General features: G+C 42.4%; 1 protein-coding gene across 1 annotated transcript in view; it reads right to left on the reverse strand.

The window, feature by feature from the left end:
• MAGI1 (membrane associated guanylate kinase, WW and PDZ domain containing 1) overlaps window positions 1-18,685 on the reverse strand; it is a 635,687-nt gene that overhangs the window by 471,812 nt on the left and 145,190 nt on the right.

The raw sequence follows: 18,685 nt of genomic DNA on the forward strand, positions 1-18,685 counted from the left end.
GCTTGGCTTGCTTTGAAGAAATGCACCAATCTTTAAGAAAGGATCTAGGGGGGACCCGGGAAATTACAGGCCAGTCAGTTTGACATCTGTTCCTGGTAAATTAGTAGAATCTATCATTAAAGATAAAATTATAAAACATGTAGAAAAGCAAGACCTGCTGAGAAAGAGTCAGCATGGCTTTTGCAGAGGCAAATCCTGTCTTACAAACTTACTAGAGTTCTTTGAGGGTGTAAACAGGCATGTGGACAGGGGTGAACCGGTGGACATTGTCTACTTGGATTTCCAAAAGGCTTTTGACAAAGTTCCTCACCAGAGACTGTTGAGAAAACTCAGCAATGAAGGAATAAGAGGGGAAGTCCTCCTATGGATTAAAAACTGGTTGAGAAACAGGAAACAAAGAGTGGGTGTAAATGGGAAGTTCTCACAATGGAGAGATGTCGGGAGTGGTGTCCCCCAAGGATCCGTTTTGGGACCAGTGCTCTTTAACCTATTCATAAATGACCTGGAAGTAGGGGTGGGTAGCGTGGTGGCCAAGTTTGCAGATGATACCAAATTATGTAGGGTGGTGAGAACCACAAAGGATTGCGAAGAGCTCCAAGCGGACCTTGATAAATTAGATGAGTGGGCTCAGAAATGGCAAATGCAGTTCAATGTAGCTAAATGTAAAGTGATGAAGTGATGCACATAGGGGCAAAAAATCCAAACTTCACATACACGCTACAGGGGTCAGTGCTATCAGTCACAGACCAGGAAAGGGATTTAGGAGTCTTAGTTGATAGTTCCATGGGAATGTCAACTCAATGCATGGCAGCTGTGAAAAAGGCAAACTCTATGCTGGGGATCATTAGAAAAGGAATTGATAATAAAACTGCAAAGATTGTCATGCCCTTATATAAAGCAGTGGTGCGACCGCACTTGGAGTACTGTGTCCAGTTCTGGTCGCCGCATCTCAAAAAGGATATTGAGGAGATAGAAAAAGTGCAGAGAAGGGCAACAAGGATGATTGAGGGACTGGAGCACCTTCCCTATGAGGAGAGGCTGCAGCGTTTGGGACTCTTTAGTTTGGAGAGGAGGCGGCTGAGGGGGGATATGATTGAAGTCTACAAAATTATGCATGGGGTAGAAAATGTTGACAGGGAGACATTTTTCTCTCTTTCTCACAATACTAGAACAAGGGGGCATTCATTGAAAATGCTGGGGGGAAGAATTAGGACTAATAAAAGGAAACACTTCTTCACGCAACGTGTGATTGGTGTTTGGAATATGCTGCCACAGGAGGTGGTGATGGCCACTCACCTGGATAGCTTTAAAAGGGGCTTGGACAGATTTATGGAGGAGAAGTTGATTTATGGCTACCAATCTTGATCCTCTTTGATCTGAGATTGCAAATGCCTTAACAGACCAGGTGATCGGGAGCAACAGCCGCAGAAGGCCATTGCGTTCACATCCTACATGTGAGCTCCCAAAGGCACCTGGTGGGCCACTGCGAGTAGCAGAGAGCTGGACTAGATGGACTCTGGTCTGATCCAGCTGGCTTGTTCTTATGTTCTTATGTTCACTTCATAACAGAAAATGTCTCAGATCAAGCAGAAACAGTGTAAGATCCAAGTCCAGGTAATTATAAGTGTCAGACTTATCTGTAGTACAAAGTGGTGAGGACTTGGTTATGAGAGGGAAATAGAACTCCTGATGAGGACTTCAGGTATTTCAGAACGTCACATGAAAAAGCATCACATATGAATACCATAACATACTGAGATAGTTAACAACTTGTGATCATAGCCACAAAAATTTCCAAACCTTCACAAATCTTCATACCCTCCCTTGAATCTCTCTCCATGCAACCGTCTTACCAGCTAATGTTTTCTTTACATTTCCAGATCCTTTTATTGCTCCCCCAAACCCAACATGCCCTGTTCCTATTTCCTTCGCGTCATTAGTCACGGCATCTGTTCCTCATTTGAAGCCCACTGCTAACGCATGTCTTAACAAAGATTACCAAGAGCCAGTTTAAAAGGTAGATGCGCTCCAAAGGCTGCCTAATCAACACAAATCTGGCAACCGAAAGTCAATCCAAAGAAGGAATAAACTGTCAGTGGTTGAACTAAAAATAATTGGCGGACATGTTCTGTGGTACATGGTCACATCATAAAAGCCAAGCGCTTCACCCAGATCTTATCAGTGTTTGAAGTCCTTGGAAGGGGAAAAAAGGTGCCTTAACTATTTCTCTTCCATACACACAAAATCAACAAATTTAGCAATGCTTTAGAGCATCTCCACCCAGTGCTGAAACCAATGTACAAAAGCCCAGCCTTCTACCTCATGACCTGTCTGTTGTTAGAGGTGGTAGTATTTCAGATAGTGAACAGGAAATCAAAGGTCTGAATTAATTATCTCATTTTTTAGTGGCTTGCTGCTGCTCTATTTTCACAGGAGACTCAAAGAAAAAATCCTGCTAATACTGAATTACAGGAGAAGAAAGTTATTACTCGGTGTTTAAAAACAGCTAATTAAACTGCAAACCACAATGGCCAATGGGTGGTGGTAGAATACTTTTTTTTTTTTAGAGAAGGGAATACCGGCTGCTCCTTTAAGCTCAGTGGTTTTTAACTGCACCAATTCCAATTGCTGTATTTTAGCCAAATTACAAACCCATAATCATGACAGTAAAACAGCTAGTTACTCACTGACTTACGATGCAGGTGCACAAGGCACAGCCTGGATTATTTTTGGAAGAAATGTAAATGCAACCCCAAAAGATGACATTTGGTGGAATTGTACGTTTTGTCAGTACTTCTGTGTACGCTGCAGGAGAATCAAAGAGGTTGTGCTCAGTCATAATACATACATCCACTAGTAATTTCCACTAAGCCTATCTACCTCATGGTTATTTGTACAGAGATTTCAAAAAAACAACAACTGTGAAGGTCTTATTTACTTGAAAAATTTCTGCGCCACTTCTCTAGAGTGGCTTTCAACTCCGCACCCCCACCCCACCTCGCCAACATAAAACATTTTTGTTGTTGTCAAGTCAAAGCTGACTTGTGGCTGCCCCTGGGGGTTTTCATGGCAAGAGACATTCAGGGGCTTTCCCCAATACAGAAGGGAGCTAAGGTCGACTCGGTTCCCTTCAGTGGAGGGTGATTCCAGGCTGTCCCCACAGCAACTGAGTTGGCTCCCTGGAACCGAGCTAAGTGGGCAGGATTAACTTGGTGCCTGTTTCGCTCCTCGATCGTGATTGGAGCTTGTGTTACAGCAGGAAACAGGAGCATTCTTTTTTTTTTTTACAGTTTTTACAGTTTACAGTTACATGCGCTTTCTGCCCGCCACGATTCTCCTGTTCTGTTCATGCCACAAAAGCGGCTCGTCATTGGTTGAATGGATGAGGTGTCGTTTCGATGCTTCCGCACTTCGAAGCTTTGAAGCGGTATCGACCTTGTTCTGGGAGAAAAGTGTAGTTCATAACTGCGACAAGGATGTCGCAGTTCTGGAGTGGGGGGGGGGGAACTGAGACAAAACAATGTTGAGCTCGGTGGCAGTGGGGATTCACTGAGGCAAACCTAGGTAGAAACCAGTTCAACTCTGTCAGTGGGGAAAGCCCCTCAGAGACATGATTTGGCATTGCCTGCCTCCATGTGGGTTGGGAGAGTTCTAAGAAAACAGTAACTGGCCCAGTGTCACCCGGCAGGCTTCAAGTGGAGGAGTGGGGAAATCAAATCCAGTTCTCCAGCTTAGAGTTTGCCACTCTTAACCATTACACCACACTGTATCAGAAACATAATAAGAGGTTATTAATTAAAATGTAGCATTAAAAACCCGATCAGAGTTTAAAAACATAAAAATGAGCCTTATATAGCTCTCAGTTTAAAAGACTATTGATGTCAAACTACAGGTTTGTGTGTAGTTCCCGGAAGAGAATAGGGTAGGAGCCAGGCAAGCATGCCCTCAAGCAAGGTCAAATAAGAGTCAAATTACCTAAGGGGGGTATCTTGTACTCTCAATCCAGCATAAGCATAAGCATAAGCATTTTATTGTCATTGTGCACGCACAACGAAATTTACAGCAGCATTCCTCGATGCACACAATTTCTGACTCATACCCCATCCTCACTTTCCCCTTCCTCCACCCATCCCTACACAGCCCCAAACACATCAACATGAAGCCCAAACACATCAACATGTGCTAAACATGGCAGGGTTTAGCACAGCCACAGCTCTAGAGTAGAAGCTGTCTCTAAGCCTCTTTGTCCTAGCCTGCCACTGGATACTATGGGTAATAGTATAAAAAACTACAAAGGGGTTTAGAAAAATACTATAGTATAAAGAAGAAGAATAGTATCGTATAAAAAAACCCGGAAAACTACAAAGGGGTCTGGAAGAATCAGGAGAGAGACACTCCCATTATCAGTCCCATGAGAAAGATGATCAGTTGAGAAATAGAGGCCATTTCTGTTCCAAAGCCAAGCCTTGTGATATCAGGGCTATAGGAAAGACTCTTCAAGAACAGTTATAGTGCTTTGACTATTTCACATAGAGACCAGTGGCATTTTTCCATCCCTGCCTCCCTGAGGTAATAGCACTGAATTGTTCATTATATGAGGACCCCAAAGAGCACTTTCTAGCTCCTGGCAAATACTCGTCTATTAGCTTAAAGACTCTGGCCATTTATGAACTTGCGTTCTGCCTTTCCTTCGATGTACACTTTCATTGAAGCATTTTTCCTACCTTCTTCCAAAGCCACCGTGCAGCAGATCAGAGAAACTTCATGGTTTTCAAATGCTTGGAAAATGTGATCTTTCACAAAAACTACCTTTTTCCTGCAAAGCTAATCAACCAATTCAAAAACATAACTCTTCTTGCAGAGAAAGGTCTGAAGAAGGAAGCAACAGGCAGGCAAAATGCTGATGGATACCGGTAGGAGGAAGACTTGCAGCAGAAGACTCCTTTTTAGACAGACAGCCATGGGGAAAACCCCACAGTGGAGCACCCAGCCACACCGCAGAAGTCAGTGCACAATCTGCTACTGTCCACAAGTGCTCTCAAGACAGCAATTTCCAGTTTTACAATGAGCCCATAGTGTGTGGAAGAGACATTCTTTGCATGCACGGAAACCCTGCTCTAAGCCTTTGCATTTTTAGTTTAAAAGGACTTTCATTAACTGCGATGGGAATGCCACTGTTTGACAAGGAGTCAGTGAGCGCTGATAATACTGGGTGAACTTAGTCAAGATCAGATGACTTCTTATATCCTTATATTTCAATTTTGTGACCTGTGTAGTTTCTTTGAGGGTTTAAACCCCAACATAACGGGAACATTCTTGGCATGGCTGTCAGTGTTCAGGTATGATGGAGATGATAAAGCTGAAAGGTATTTTAAAAACATGTATAGAGCTGTCTTACCTTACATGGAAACAAGGTGGTGGTCCACGTAGACCAGAAACAGGCAATTCCTGATGCAAGAAGTAAATACACCAGATCATCTTGCCTGGGGGGGAAAAGCCCCACCATGCCACCCCAAAACCAGTGGCACAGTTGAAGCCAAGGCAGAGCATAGTTCCAGCATTTATTTGCCCTACTCCAACAAAGTTGACCATGCTGAAAAACAGAATTGGGAGGCCAGTGAAGATCTTGAGGGCTGATTTGTGTGTGTGTGTGTGTGTGTGTGTCTCTGTGTGTGAACAGGCACACACTTTATCCACTTATCCCATAATAAATTGATGCCTGTATATAGATCAGATCCTTACTGAGGTGGAGGCTCTCTTGAATCGCATGCTTCCTGCTGACTTCAACACACAAGTTCTGCAATGTTATCGTTTCGTTTCTTTCCTGCTTCCAACGTCCAGGAAGCTCAAGGGTATACTTTGTTCTCCCATCCTAAATGGCATCCTTCTTGGGGGGTACCTGAGAGTGACTGGTCCAACAAAACCTGAGACCCACATATTTAAAGGACGTCCCTTCTCTCTAGGAATCACTCAACTGCTGTGCATTATTCCCCGCCCCCCACAGATCTCTTCCAATGCTTTATCCTTCAACCCCAAGACCAAAGAATGGACGGCATTGCTTTTAGCAATTGAGGTTTTTTTAGTGTTAATACTCAGAGTTAATTATGGGAAATGCACTTTGTTTTTCTGTGATTTATTTTGTGCGTGCTTTGCAATGTAAAACCGTTCAAGTACTATTTAAAAAAAATTAAACCCACAAATCAAGTATTTTCCCTGGCCATTTCTCCAGTATGACCATGCAGGTTGTTCTGCTTATTGTCTGGCTGATATAGTTCTTAGTTGATCAATTAATTTTAACCATTGCTGTCCTGTAACATTTTTATTAATCATTGATGACATGTTATGCAATTGAACTCTTCTAACGCTTTTTCAAAATGTGATTAACCCACCATCTCATTAAGGTTCATGGCTGAGAAGCATTAGAATCCACTTCTCCCCACATAGAATTCCACATTTGAACTCAAGCTTCCAGTTCCTCATAAATATGCAATCTAAAAGCTATGTCATTAAGATGGCAAGTCCCAAAATTCATTAAAATAATTAACTAGTGTTAATTAGTGTTGAAAGGGACTTTAACTTCTTGCTTCCAAAGTATTCCTTTATATATTAGTTTCTACCAGTACAGGAAGCAAAATAAACTGTCAAGTCAAATTCTGCCTAGGATAGATATTTGTGTGTTTTGTTTACTGAAAGTGTTATTATAACATACAGTGCTACTATAACATGCAACAAAAAGTGCACACACCTAAAAGCACGTGTACTTGAGAGTATCCATGGAAATCGCCTTCACCCTTATGGAATTGCCCACAATTTAAGATCTTTCAGTGCTACCTCTTATCCATATGTCTTGGTTGATCACATGAACAGTACATTAACCTTCCATGTGCTTTCAAAAGTGCAATGTAATACCACTGAGGAACTTCACAGTTCTTCATATCACCAGGGGGCAAAATAAGACACTATGGCGTTTTCCAGACAGACATAATATCCCAGGGGAAAACCAGGATCATACATACCGGGTTGTTTAGATCTCGGTTTCTCCCTTCGCATGGCTGCCCGTTGTCGTGTTAAGACCGGAAGGAAGAACTTCAGGTCATTATGCATGAGCCCCTGGTTTATTTTCATTTTCCACGCCAACATTTCCACACATGTGCGGGCATTCCTGTTTTTCCAATGTTCTAATTGGCTGCAGCTGTGGGGCAGGATGCCCAAACCGGGATGTTTCACCTCCCCATCCCAGGATATTTGGTCTGTGCGGAAAACACCTAACTGTGCAAATCAGATGCCCTACATCACAGGTGTCAAACTCAGGCCCCCCCAGATGTTATGGACCACAGTTCCCATCATCCCCTGCCAGCACAATGCTGGCAGGGGTTGATGGGAACTGTAGTGCATAACATCTGGAGGGCCGCGAGTTTGACACCTATGTCCTACATTAATGGGAAGTCATTGATAATTGACTTCCTCTAAAGACAGTCCAATTCCCAAGCACAGCTCAGCATAGGCCTTTATTTATATATTTACTGCAATTTTGCATGCTTACAATGCTGATTCTAATTGGTTGTTTTATTAATGCATCAACCCAAAGTTTCCTTTAGAGATCTCTTCTCAGCTTTATTATTTTAATTCTCACCTAATGCAGCTCAAACCATGTGTCTCCTGTACAGAGAATATATAGGCAAAGAAATATTGAAGATTCTTTGAACAGGGGTGCTGCTTAAACCCTTGGAATTTGAAATGTGAACAAAATATTCCTTTAGACATTTTGCATTATTAAGATCTTGTATATGAATGAAGAGTTCCACAATACGCTTATATTATGTACTTCCGCTGGGGCTTTTAATAAATAAAAAATGTGAAATATAAGAGAAACCTGTCTCACATAGCATTTTCGCAGAGTTGTTTGATATGGTTTCAAAATGAAATTATCCAAAATTTTCTAGTCAAATTCTTCCCACAGCTTTAGAACGAATAAAGCACCAGTTAATATATTCTACAGAACCAAACATAACTGAAACGGTCAAAACATTTTTATTTCTCCTTTGCAATGACTTAATAATTGCACCATAAAGTGCTAAACATCTTCAACTTCACAGACACACAAATAATAAATGCTGATAACAAAGAACAAGTGAACGGCTTCATATCTTAGCAGTCCCGTGGTGCAGAGTGGTAAACCGCCATACCGCAGGCAAAGCTCGGCTCATAACCAGAGTTTGATGACCACAGAAGTTGGTTTCAGGTAGTCGGCTCGAGATTGACTCAGCCTTCCACCCTTCCAAAGACAGAAGCCAAATCTTCATCCGGAGGCTGAGGATTTATAACTCTAATTCCAGTGTGCTAACAACAACGTTAAATCTGAGGCAGATGTTTGAACACCAAAACAAAGAGATCAGCAGTACAGCTACTTAGCCTTAAGTGGGACCACAAAGAAAAAAAAATTAATGCTCACTAAAACGTATACATGGGAGTAGTTGTAAACTTTCAAAGAACTTCAGTTCTGTTAAAGGATATCTGAAATGTTAAGTTTTAAGGGTTTTTTAAGTTATAATGGCTTATCATGTTAGGGTCTCTGCATACTCCTGTTTCCAAATAATTCACAAAGATTTCTTTCAATGTGATTCAAGCTTAAAATACCTTAGAGAGAAAATGAAAAGCTACAGAGGAGGATTCACTCAAGCTCATATTGAGAGAGCAGGTCTTTCAATTAATATTTGAAGTCAGCACCTTAACTTGGACTGAGAAACAAACAGGTAACAAGGGGAGCTGATTCCGTATTGCCATACCATGACTAGCCCAATAGGCCTCAATGGATGCCCTGTGGTACTCTAAATGCAACGTGGTATCCAAATAATCCTAAACTGAAGGTAATTGAGACGTGAGGTTTCAGTGATATGGATCCACTGACTAGACAGCTGAATCACACCATACAATCTCAGCACCAAGTCCAAAGGCATTTTACCAGGCTCTTCACTGAATCAATCAATATTAAACTTGTCTCTCTCAAATTGATGAAGGAGGAGAGTTTGGATTTATACCCTGCATTTCCCTCCTTTAAGGAGTCTCAAAGTGGCTTACATACTCCTTTTCCCTTCCTCTCCCCACAATGGATACCTTTTGAGGTAGATGGGGTGGAGAGAGTTCTGAGAGAACTGTGACTAGCCCAAAGTCACCCAGCAGGCTTCATGTGGAGGAGTGGGGAATCAAACCCAGTTCTCCAGATTAGAGTTTACCTGCTCCTAACACTACATCTTTTTATGATAGGAGACTTCCCAACAGTTTTCGCCTTGGTCTTATCTGGATTCACATTTACCTTCTTTGCCACATACTTTGCCCATAGAGCAAGAACGTGGCACCATTTCATATATTGTTGTATTTCTACCTCAAAAGCTTCAGATGATCTCACTAAACAGACTTGTATCAATGTTTGCATAGGGGAAAGCAGAAAGAGGGTCTGTTATTGAATGGCTGTTCTGTTCGGATAGGAAAGTTGATTACAGGGAATTCTGTCGAGCAGAATTTAAAAGATGTGCCCAACAGATGTGTGCATAACAAGCATGTTCAGAAGTGTAGAACATCTATACACAACACAAAACGGATGGAAAGCATTGAAAACCCAATTGAAAACATACATGCACAAAGGAAGAACTGGACCACAGGATTTACCCCATTTCTTTCTCTCTCCAAGCAAAAATGTGCAATTCTGGCATAGCAAATTTATGTTCTAATGACAGATGTTCCGGCTGACCTCTAATAGATTGCAAGTCTGCTTAAGCACTGAAACACATTTCCATTTCTCCCAGAGGAACCCATTATTGCATTGTTTAAAACACGTCCAAAAACCTGGTACTTATCTTGCCACACAGCCTACTTAAGACAGCATAGTTGACTATGGTTTCACCCATAGATTTAACTGCTCCCTTCATTACGTGGAAAGACTTATTTAGCTTCCTATTAAATGTGTTAGCAAAAGGGTGTTTACTCAATAGCCTTAGTGTAACGGTAACATACAAGTCAGACTTTGTTTTTGTTTTTTTTCATTTTTTAAGAAAACACACTCCTACCCAGTTATAACTGGCCAAGAGAAGATAAAATTACTTCTTCTTCAACTGCTGCCTTCGAACAGTATACAAAAGTTTTAAGGCAGGAACAATTGGCTCATCCATTTCCGCCCAGGAAACCACAAACACGAAGGGACTTAATGACCTTGTTCGATTACTGAGCATTTTCTCAAAGACATATTCTTAGAATTCCACTGAGCCAACTTACTATCCAGTGCGAAACTGCAAAATGCAAAATAAGCTTACTCTCCACTGCAACTGCAAAATAAGCTACACCCAGTGCCACAAAAAAAAAAGTTTACAAGAACCCTCTTTGAAACTTGCCTAGATAGGGTACAGCAGGGGTGGGGAAAGCCCAGCACACAGGCCATATAAGGCCCACAAAATCATTTGGACTGGCCCGTAGCTGCCGATCCCTCCTGCACCTGGTCACGTCAGGAAGATAAGGAAAGCTACCCAAAGACTTTATTGACATCTGAGCAAACATGGCACGCCCACCCATGCAGGTTATGCCTTGCACGAAGAGGACGGTGGCGGTAGCTCTCCAAATGCTCCCTTGGTGCATTCTCCAAGGCTATTGTCCCCAGTACTTCCGTGCAGCTATGAATAAGGCTGGGCTGGGCAGAGTTGGCTCAGCAGCAGAGGGTGTTGAGCCTCCAGAGTGGCGTGGCTCAACTGGGGAGGAGCCGCTGCCCCAGTGACACATCAGCCAGGCAGAGAAGCGGCCCCTAGAGCCCCAGCACGGGCTGCATTCAGCCTCTCACCTGTGTCAATAGAATATGCAACGCCCCCAGCTCTGCAGCCCCTCCCCAGTTTGTGGCAAATTTACAAGGAGAACTTTGACTTCTACATGGAAACTAGAGGTTGCCAGCCATCACATTAGGTGTTAATTAAATGTTTGACCAAATATAGCAGGCTAATTTTTAAGTTGATAATTTTATATGATTCGAGAATGATGTTATAAACATCCAAATACCCCAACCCTGGTCTACACCAATGAAAGGCAACAGTGACAAACATTTCAAGCTGCATACAGCATCCTCTCTAAACTGTCAAAACTCACGGTTTGCTCAAGGGGACGACCCGAACCAACTGGAATTGCTGAAGAGAAGGATTAGGGTCAAGAAGACCCCCCACCCCCCACCCAAATATTCTGGGCCCCATTAACTGCCTCTCGAAATGAACTAGAGCAAGAAACAGATTGAGGTGCACGTATAAATCGAGAAGTCAAACAAGAAGTAATGTCAGGGAAAAATGAAACTGGGCAGATACAGTAAAGGGGTTGGTCACATTCTTTGCAAACACATGGGGATGCCTGGTGGCCTACTTTCTTTATTTGAACATTTACATCCTATATTTTCACCCAAAATGTATTATTGGCCATAATTATAGTCCACCTTTCTCACTGCTACTCAAGGTAGATTACGCAGTGTAACCAAAAGAATGAGACACCTAATAAACAATGAAATAGCTAATAAGCATCTAATAAATGACAGTATATTATCTAATAAGCATCTAATAAATGGTAGGTTATCTACTAAGCATCTAATAAGCAATGGTAGATTATCTAATTAGCAACAGTAGATTACGCAGTGCACCCAAAATGATGAGACATCTAATAAGCAATGTAATAGGACTAAGATTTCAGAAATCTGAAACAAAGCAGAAACTTAAAACACAGAAGTATTAATTAATAAAGAGTAATATTTTGAGAGCAACACAATGTATATTGCAACAGATAATATATACAGACAAGTTTCCTTCGTTGACGTATATCCTGAACCATTCTGCTATAATGTATCTTGGTGACTAGTGGTGGCCTCTAATCTGGGGAACCAGGTTGATTTCCCCACTCCTCCACATGAAACCTGCTGGGTGACCTTGGGCTAGTCACAGTCCTCTCAGCCCCACCTACCTCACAAAGTGTCTATCGTGGAGAGAAGAAGACAAGGAATTTGTAAGCCACTTTGAGACTCCTTTCGGTTGAAAAAGTGGGGCATAAATCCTAACCTCTCTTCTTCTTGTCTTGTTCCCCCCTTCCCCCATCTCTAACGATATCCAACAGAACTTTCTCCACATTCTAACATAATGACATTCTGTGTTTCACCACATCATTGGCTGCTGTCAATGTAGAAAATGCAGCACATGGGGTCACCAGGAAATGGTTAAGTCATCCTAGCAGAAGCAATAGAGGGGGGAGGGGAAGGGAAGGGCATGGGTGGGTTGCGTCCATTTTTGGCAAGAGCCAGACATTCAGCAGCATATCTTGCTTGACCACAGCCTAGGTAATCTTTCCAATGCCTGAGGGCATCCAAGGCATAAACAGACTGGATTCCTTTTGGCTTTAATAAAAGTCTCCCAAAACTTGAGTGAAAATATATCTGTTGCCGGTTGTTTTGTGTAAATTTCTCTGCAAAATTACTCAAGTTCAGAAGCATGACAGATGGAACCCTGATTAGCTCTTCAGGCCGTATTATGTTAGAGAGCATGTTTTTTTTTTTTGCACTGCACTGATTAACTTGAACATATTTTTTTTTAAAAAAAAATTCTTTCTGGCATAAAATGTCTCCAACAAGTCTTCTGCATGGATTCTGCAAGATCATCTTTTAAAAAGGAATAAAATATGCTTTTCAGAATTAGACTTCCATTCCCTTCTCTGCTTATAATTCACGAAAGATGCCATTCTTGTTCTTTAATAGGAATGCCAGAATTAATTTGTGTCCTAACTGCAGCCATTACCCAAGTTGCGTACAGCCTTTAAAAAAAAAAAGTAATTTGCATCCCAGTAATCCAAATTTGAAGACCAAAAGTCTTATTCTGCATGCTGATTAAATTATGCAAATGAAGCATATGTACATCTGAACACATTGCAAGAAAAATGTATGTTTATCTTGCATATATTGCTAAAATTTCAAGTGGACGGATGTAAAAACCAATCGAGCCACAAGAGAGGCTATGAGTTAGTAGCAGTGATGGCGAACCTTTTCAAGACCGAGTGCCCAAACTGCAACCCAAAACCCACTTATTTATCGCAAAGTGCCAACATGGCAATTTAACCTGAATACTGAGGTTTTAGTATCGAAAAAAAGGTTGGCTCCAAGGCACGTGTTACTCGGGAGTAAGCTTGGTGGTAGTCAGTGGCTTTGCTTTGAAGCAACCAAGCTTACTCCCAGGTAAAGGATCGTGCTTTAGTGAAAATCAGTGGGGTTTAACAGAGCTTAACAGGATTTACCTACACTGCTTCCTCAAAACTAGGTCTTAGGTTTGATGCTAATAATCTCCCTTAAATAATTACACTATTATCACATGATGAACTCTGTGCATGCGTGCCCACAGAGAGGGCTCTGAGTGCCACCTCTGGCACTCGTGCCATAGGTTCGCCACCACTGAGTTAGTGGTATACTGCATTTCCCTAATAGACAGAATTCAAGCTCTGGCATCTTCAGATGAAAGAACTCAGACGCTGCAAAGCTGCTGCAGTCAGAGTAGACAGTACTTACGTCTCTCTCTCTCTCTCTCTCTCTCTCTCTCTCTCTCTCTCTCACACACACACACACACACACACACACACACGGCCCGCTTAGTTGTCAACCCTAAAGATCCTATGCCAGAAGATGTTATACTGGCTTTATTGCAACTTTCAAACATTGTAACTTACCTGCCTTCCTTCTTTTTGAGAAAGCCAGATCAATAGTGTCAAGAAAATTTGTGCTCATGCCAACAAATGGGGATTGTGAGAAGCAAACACGTTCTCAGATTTACACTAACATGACATTTATACCAAAGGTGCTTGAACCACAGCATGCTTTAGTGGTTAGAGTAAAGGTCTAATGTTTGGGACAGCCAGATTCAAATCCACACTCTGTCACTGAAAATTATTGGGTGACCCTGGGCCAGACACACACACTCTCTCTCTCAGCCTAATCTACCTCAGCAGATTGTTGTAAGGATAAAATGAGGAGGGGGGAAGAGATGATTTTTGCAAGCAACTTCCCACTGGGGAGCAAAAACAGAGTGCAAGAGTCTAAATAAATGCATTTTCTTCCTTGTGATGCTTCCCTTCTGCACTTGATAAATCATGTTACTTCCAGACCTTATTTTCAGTTCAAATACTGACAATATCCTCATGATAGCAAGAACGAAATAATGAGCCAAGAATTACAGCAAAGTAGGTTATGCATTCTTAAACCTTTTTACTGCAGCTCTTTAAAACACACACACACACCCAAAAGCGAACCCCACAGCCTTCCATAAGCAATCTCAATTGGATGTCAAAAGCCAAGAAACCACAGTTCTTCTGTGAACTGACCTGTCCCTCATTAAACAATGCAACAGTTGTCCGATGGCCTTGAGGATCAGCCTTCCCAGCAGAACTAAGTGCTAATATCACAGAGAACTGGTAAAATAAATGCCACTGCAATATGCAGGATCAACAACTGTTCCCCTAAACATGTAAGCAAGATTACTGTTTTGGTATGATGAACACCCTAATTATCAGTGTATTTTTCAAATGTATGTGCATGTTGGACAGAAAAGCAACTGTCAATCCAATAAGATCAGGGAGAGAGAGAGAGAGAGAGAGAGAGAGAGAGAGAGAGAGAGAGAGAGCGAGCATTTTCAAATGTATGTGCATGTTGGACAGAAAAGCAACTGTTGATCCAATAAGATCGGGGAGAGGGAGAGAGGGATTGAGAGAGAGAGAGAGAGAGAGAGAGAGAGAGAGAGAGAGCATACTGTCTGATTAGGAAAGGTGGCACGCCTGACTTTTGGTAACTGTCCTGTGGTTGTTATGGAGATGACGCAGCAACTGCTCTCTCTGTACAATAGCAGAATTAGATTCATTTCAACTTTGACAGCTTTGCTTATATTTCTTTGGCTGTCACACGGCTTTAACAGCCGCCACCTGATAAAGGGAGGTAGGAATACCTGCACTTCATTTTTTAAAAAAAAGAAACAGTTCATGAACATGAGCTGTCCTTTTATGCCCAGTGAACTGAACTAGAGTCAAATACGTAACAGATGGCATCATGCTGGGGGGATTTTACTGCCACTTTCTAGAATCCTGGGTACCAGTACCAGTTGAGTGCTCTACAAGACCAAGATGGGAACCAGAGAACCATGATCCAATCCAGTTAACCCCACAAGACAGGCCTGGAAGCCATTTGTGCTGTAAGGTTCTGTGTACTTCCATTCTATCCCCCATGCTGTTTCATCTATACACAGTCACAGGGAGAGGTCATTTGGGGATCTGTAGTGGAGCATCCTCAATAGGCAGTTTTCATTTAACTGTTTCTCCCACTCATTTTTAACCAAGCAAATCAGCAGTTGTGCTAAACTGGGGCTTGGAGGCAGTAATGTGCTGAAAGGAGGCCACAGAACTGACACTAAATCCAGGTAAGAAACAAGGTAAGAAACAAGGTGATATCAGCTGACAAGGGTGGCCAATCAGGGACTGAGATGTCAGCCAATACTCGAGCAGTATCCTTTTAAGGGGTATGATGTAGCCATGATCAAAGCCAGGCTAGATTACTGTAAAGCCCTTTGAGCCTTTAAAGATTGTCTGGAAGCTTAAATTTACCAAAAATGCAGCAGATTGCCAGCTGACACGAATTATAGGGATTGTGTCAGAATTCAGAGAACTGCAGTGGTTGCCTGTTAGTTTCTGGTTCAATTAAAAAGTGTTAGCTGTTATCTTTTAAGTCCTTAGGCAGTGAGGGGCCAGAATGCCTAGAGGAACGTTTGCTCCCCTACGAACTTGCCAAAAACTCAGTATCCTGACTTCAGAATCCCCTCTTTAGTTATTCCCATTCTCTGGAGCAATAGTGGGTGGCTTCAAAGGACAGAGCCTTCTCAGAGCTGGCACCTCGAGTATAGAATGCCCTCTCCACAACTATCTGTCTGGCACACAGACTGCTGAACTTTCAGTGCAAGATCTTGAGTTTCCCCCTGCCCTATGGAAGCTATTTTTATCTTCATTTTACCTCCATTGATTAGATTTCATGATCACCCCTGCTGTTTATTCTCTCATCTAAGCAGTGGAGGTAAAATTACACTGTTATTATCTCAAGTTGAGGTTGTCTGTCTTTATGGTTTGCTAGTTTTGAAAATATTTTGACAATTTAATATTGCTGGTTTTAATGTTTTGTGTTCTGTTTTTAATTATTGAGCAAAAATTGTGACCTATACATTGCTCTCACCTGGATGGCAAAGGCTAGCCCGATTTTGTCAGCTCTCAGAAGCTGAGCAGGGTCCCCAGTTAGTACTTGGATGGGAGTCCACCAATGGGCAGGCATTACCAAGCCAGTTCTGACCATCTCTTGCCTTGAAAACCCTATGGGGTTGCTACAAGTTGCTTGCCATTTGACAGCAAATACACACACACACACACACACACACACACAGAGAGAGAGAGAGAGAGAGAGAGAGAGAGAGAGAGAGAGATATTCTCAAACACTATGGTATCTCCTTCACATGTTTAATGTTTCACCTTTTCACCAAGATGTTAAATATCTTTAGAGTTTTCTGACTGAGAGTATAAGATAAAAGTAAATAAATGAAATAATCAGTAACTGGCCCCACAGCCAAACTGTCACAGTCTCATTTACACTCATTGTTTAAAAATAAGCCATCATCCCATATTTACAACTTGTGCTATTCATTCTCCCCCGTTAAAGTCACCTCTTCTTGGATAAAGCCATTTTATTCCTCTAGGATATGCCAGTTGTTTTATTGCAGCTGCAGTCAGAAGCCCATAATGTTGACAAATGCTCACAATGATCAGTAAAACACTTATTGGTACAGCAGGCTCTGATGTTTAATTCCCAACATGCTGACAGAGCACCTTGATAAATAAAAATTCTCCTCCTGCACTTTTGAGTAGCAATTATGTGCATATATGAGCAATCATACTTGGCCTCTGAGGCAAACTAAGCGGTGATTCTTTCATGAGGAAGGACGAGGTCTGGGTTTTGCTTCAAATACATATTTTTCTCACATACGTTTCTGTAACGTTGAGGGAAACAGCCTTGACACAGGTATCTCCAAAGCAAAACATCTTTCCTTGGCTCCTACAAATCTTTTCCAAGGACCACTTTGCATGGTCCGTGTGTAGTAAGTCATTCTGTTATCGCACACACGGCCTTTTTATTACACCTGATTAACCATATCCAATGCACCAACTGGACTGCTCCCTGTTGTTTGGAACAGGGACATGCCTTCGGTGAGGCAGCTGGAAGTGGTTATGCCACAGCAGCCTAAGTGAATGGCTGATATTCCCTAAACTCTTAACTGGGGCCTTCTTCCTTTCCTATGAATGTCTGTCCCTTTCTGATATGAACTACAGAGTATACCAGCGGCACACCTGGAACAAGTCAAGTTCCTAGGGTCCACTTCACCCTCCCGTATACTTCACGCTATGAAACATCAGCACAGCATTCCCAAACTGTTTCCATGTTTAGCCACATGCTCAACCTTCCCCACCCTTCCCGCTTCATCCTCCCTCAGTTTTTCTCTCTGATACTTCACTTTTTTGATCAAGTAGAGACAGACAGTGCAAATCTCTCTCACGCTCCCCCTCCCCTACACATGCAAATGTGACCAAGCTTTTTTCTCAATATGGTTTACATCGTAGGTATCTAAAGAAGCGAGCAGTGACTCAGGAAAGCTCGTACCCTGCCAGAAATCTTGTTAGCCTTTAAGACAGTGGTGGCGAACCTATGGCATGGGTGCCACAGGTGGCACTCAGAGCCCTCTCTGTGGGCACGCACAAACAGAGTCACCCCCCCCACACACACACACATCTAGGCTGGCCTGAGCCACTGGGCTCGATTATTAGCATTAAACCTAAGACCTAGTTTTGGGGAAGCAGTGTAGGTAACCCTGTTAAGCACTGTTAAACCCCACTGATTTTCATGCGAAGAACTTAAGCATGATCCTTTACCTGGGAGTAAGCTCAGTTGCTGGCAATGGGGCTTGCTTCTGAGTAAACCCTCCTAGGGTCGTGATTCACCCGTTGGAAGAGTTGCATGGTTGCTTCAAAACAAAGCCACCAACTACCACCAAGTTTACTCCCGAGTAACGCACGCCTCAGAGCCAACTGTTTTTTCTAAACTTAAACCTCAGAATTCAGGTTAAATTGCTGGCACTTTGCAATAAATAAATGGGTTTTGGGTTGCAATTTGGGCACTCGGTCTCAAAAAGGTTCGCCATCACTGCTTTAAGATGCTACAAGGCTCATGCGCCTTTCTATAGTTTACTATGGTCGTTTCTGCACAGCATAATAATTGTGGGTTAGATTCGGTATTTTAGAATCCGGATCTATTTTGTTCCAGTTTCTCCCTTCGCATCAGTGCCCATTTCCGGGAAGGAGTCGAGTTAAGGCCGGGAGGAAATATTCTGATTTCTTTCACATGAGACCGTCGGCATGGACGGGGTTGATGCTGCTCTAAGCCATCACCAGTTCTAGTGCAAAAGAGTAGGAATAGAAAAGAGTAGGAATAGAAATGTAGCACAGCATTGGTCTACAGGCACATGTCACAACCCTTCATTGGGGGGAGAATGCCGGTGAGAAGGGCTGTAGGGTGTTTCTGGCAAACTGGTCTTTGGGGCTGTCACACATGCCAAGA

This window comes from Sphaerodactylus townsendi, linkage group LG03, assembly GCF_021028975.2.
Source record: "Sphaerodactylus townsendi isolate TG3544 linkage group LG03, MPM_Stown_v2.3, whole genome shotgun sequence".
Classification (NCBI taxonomy): Eukaryota; Metazoa; Chordata; class Lepidosauria; order Squamata; family Sphaerodactylidae; genus Sphaerodactylus; species Sphaerodactylus townsendi.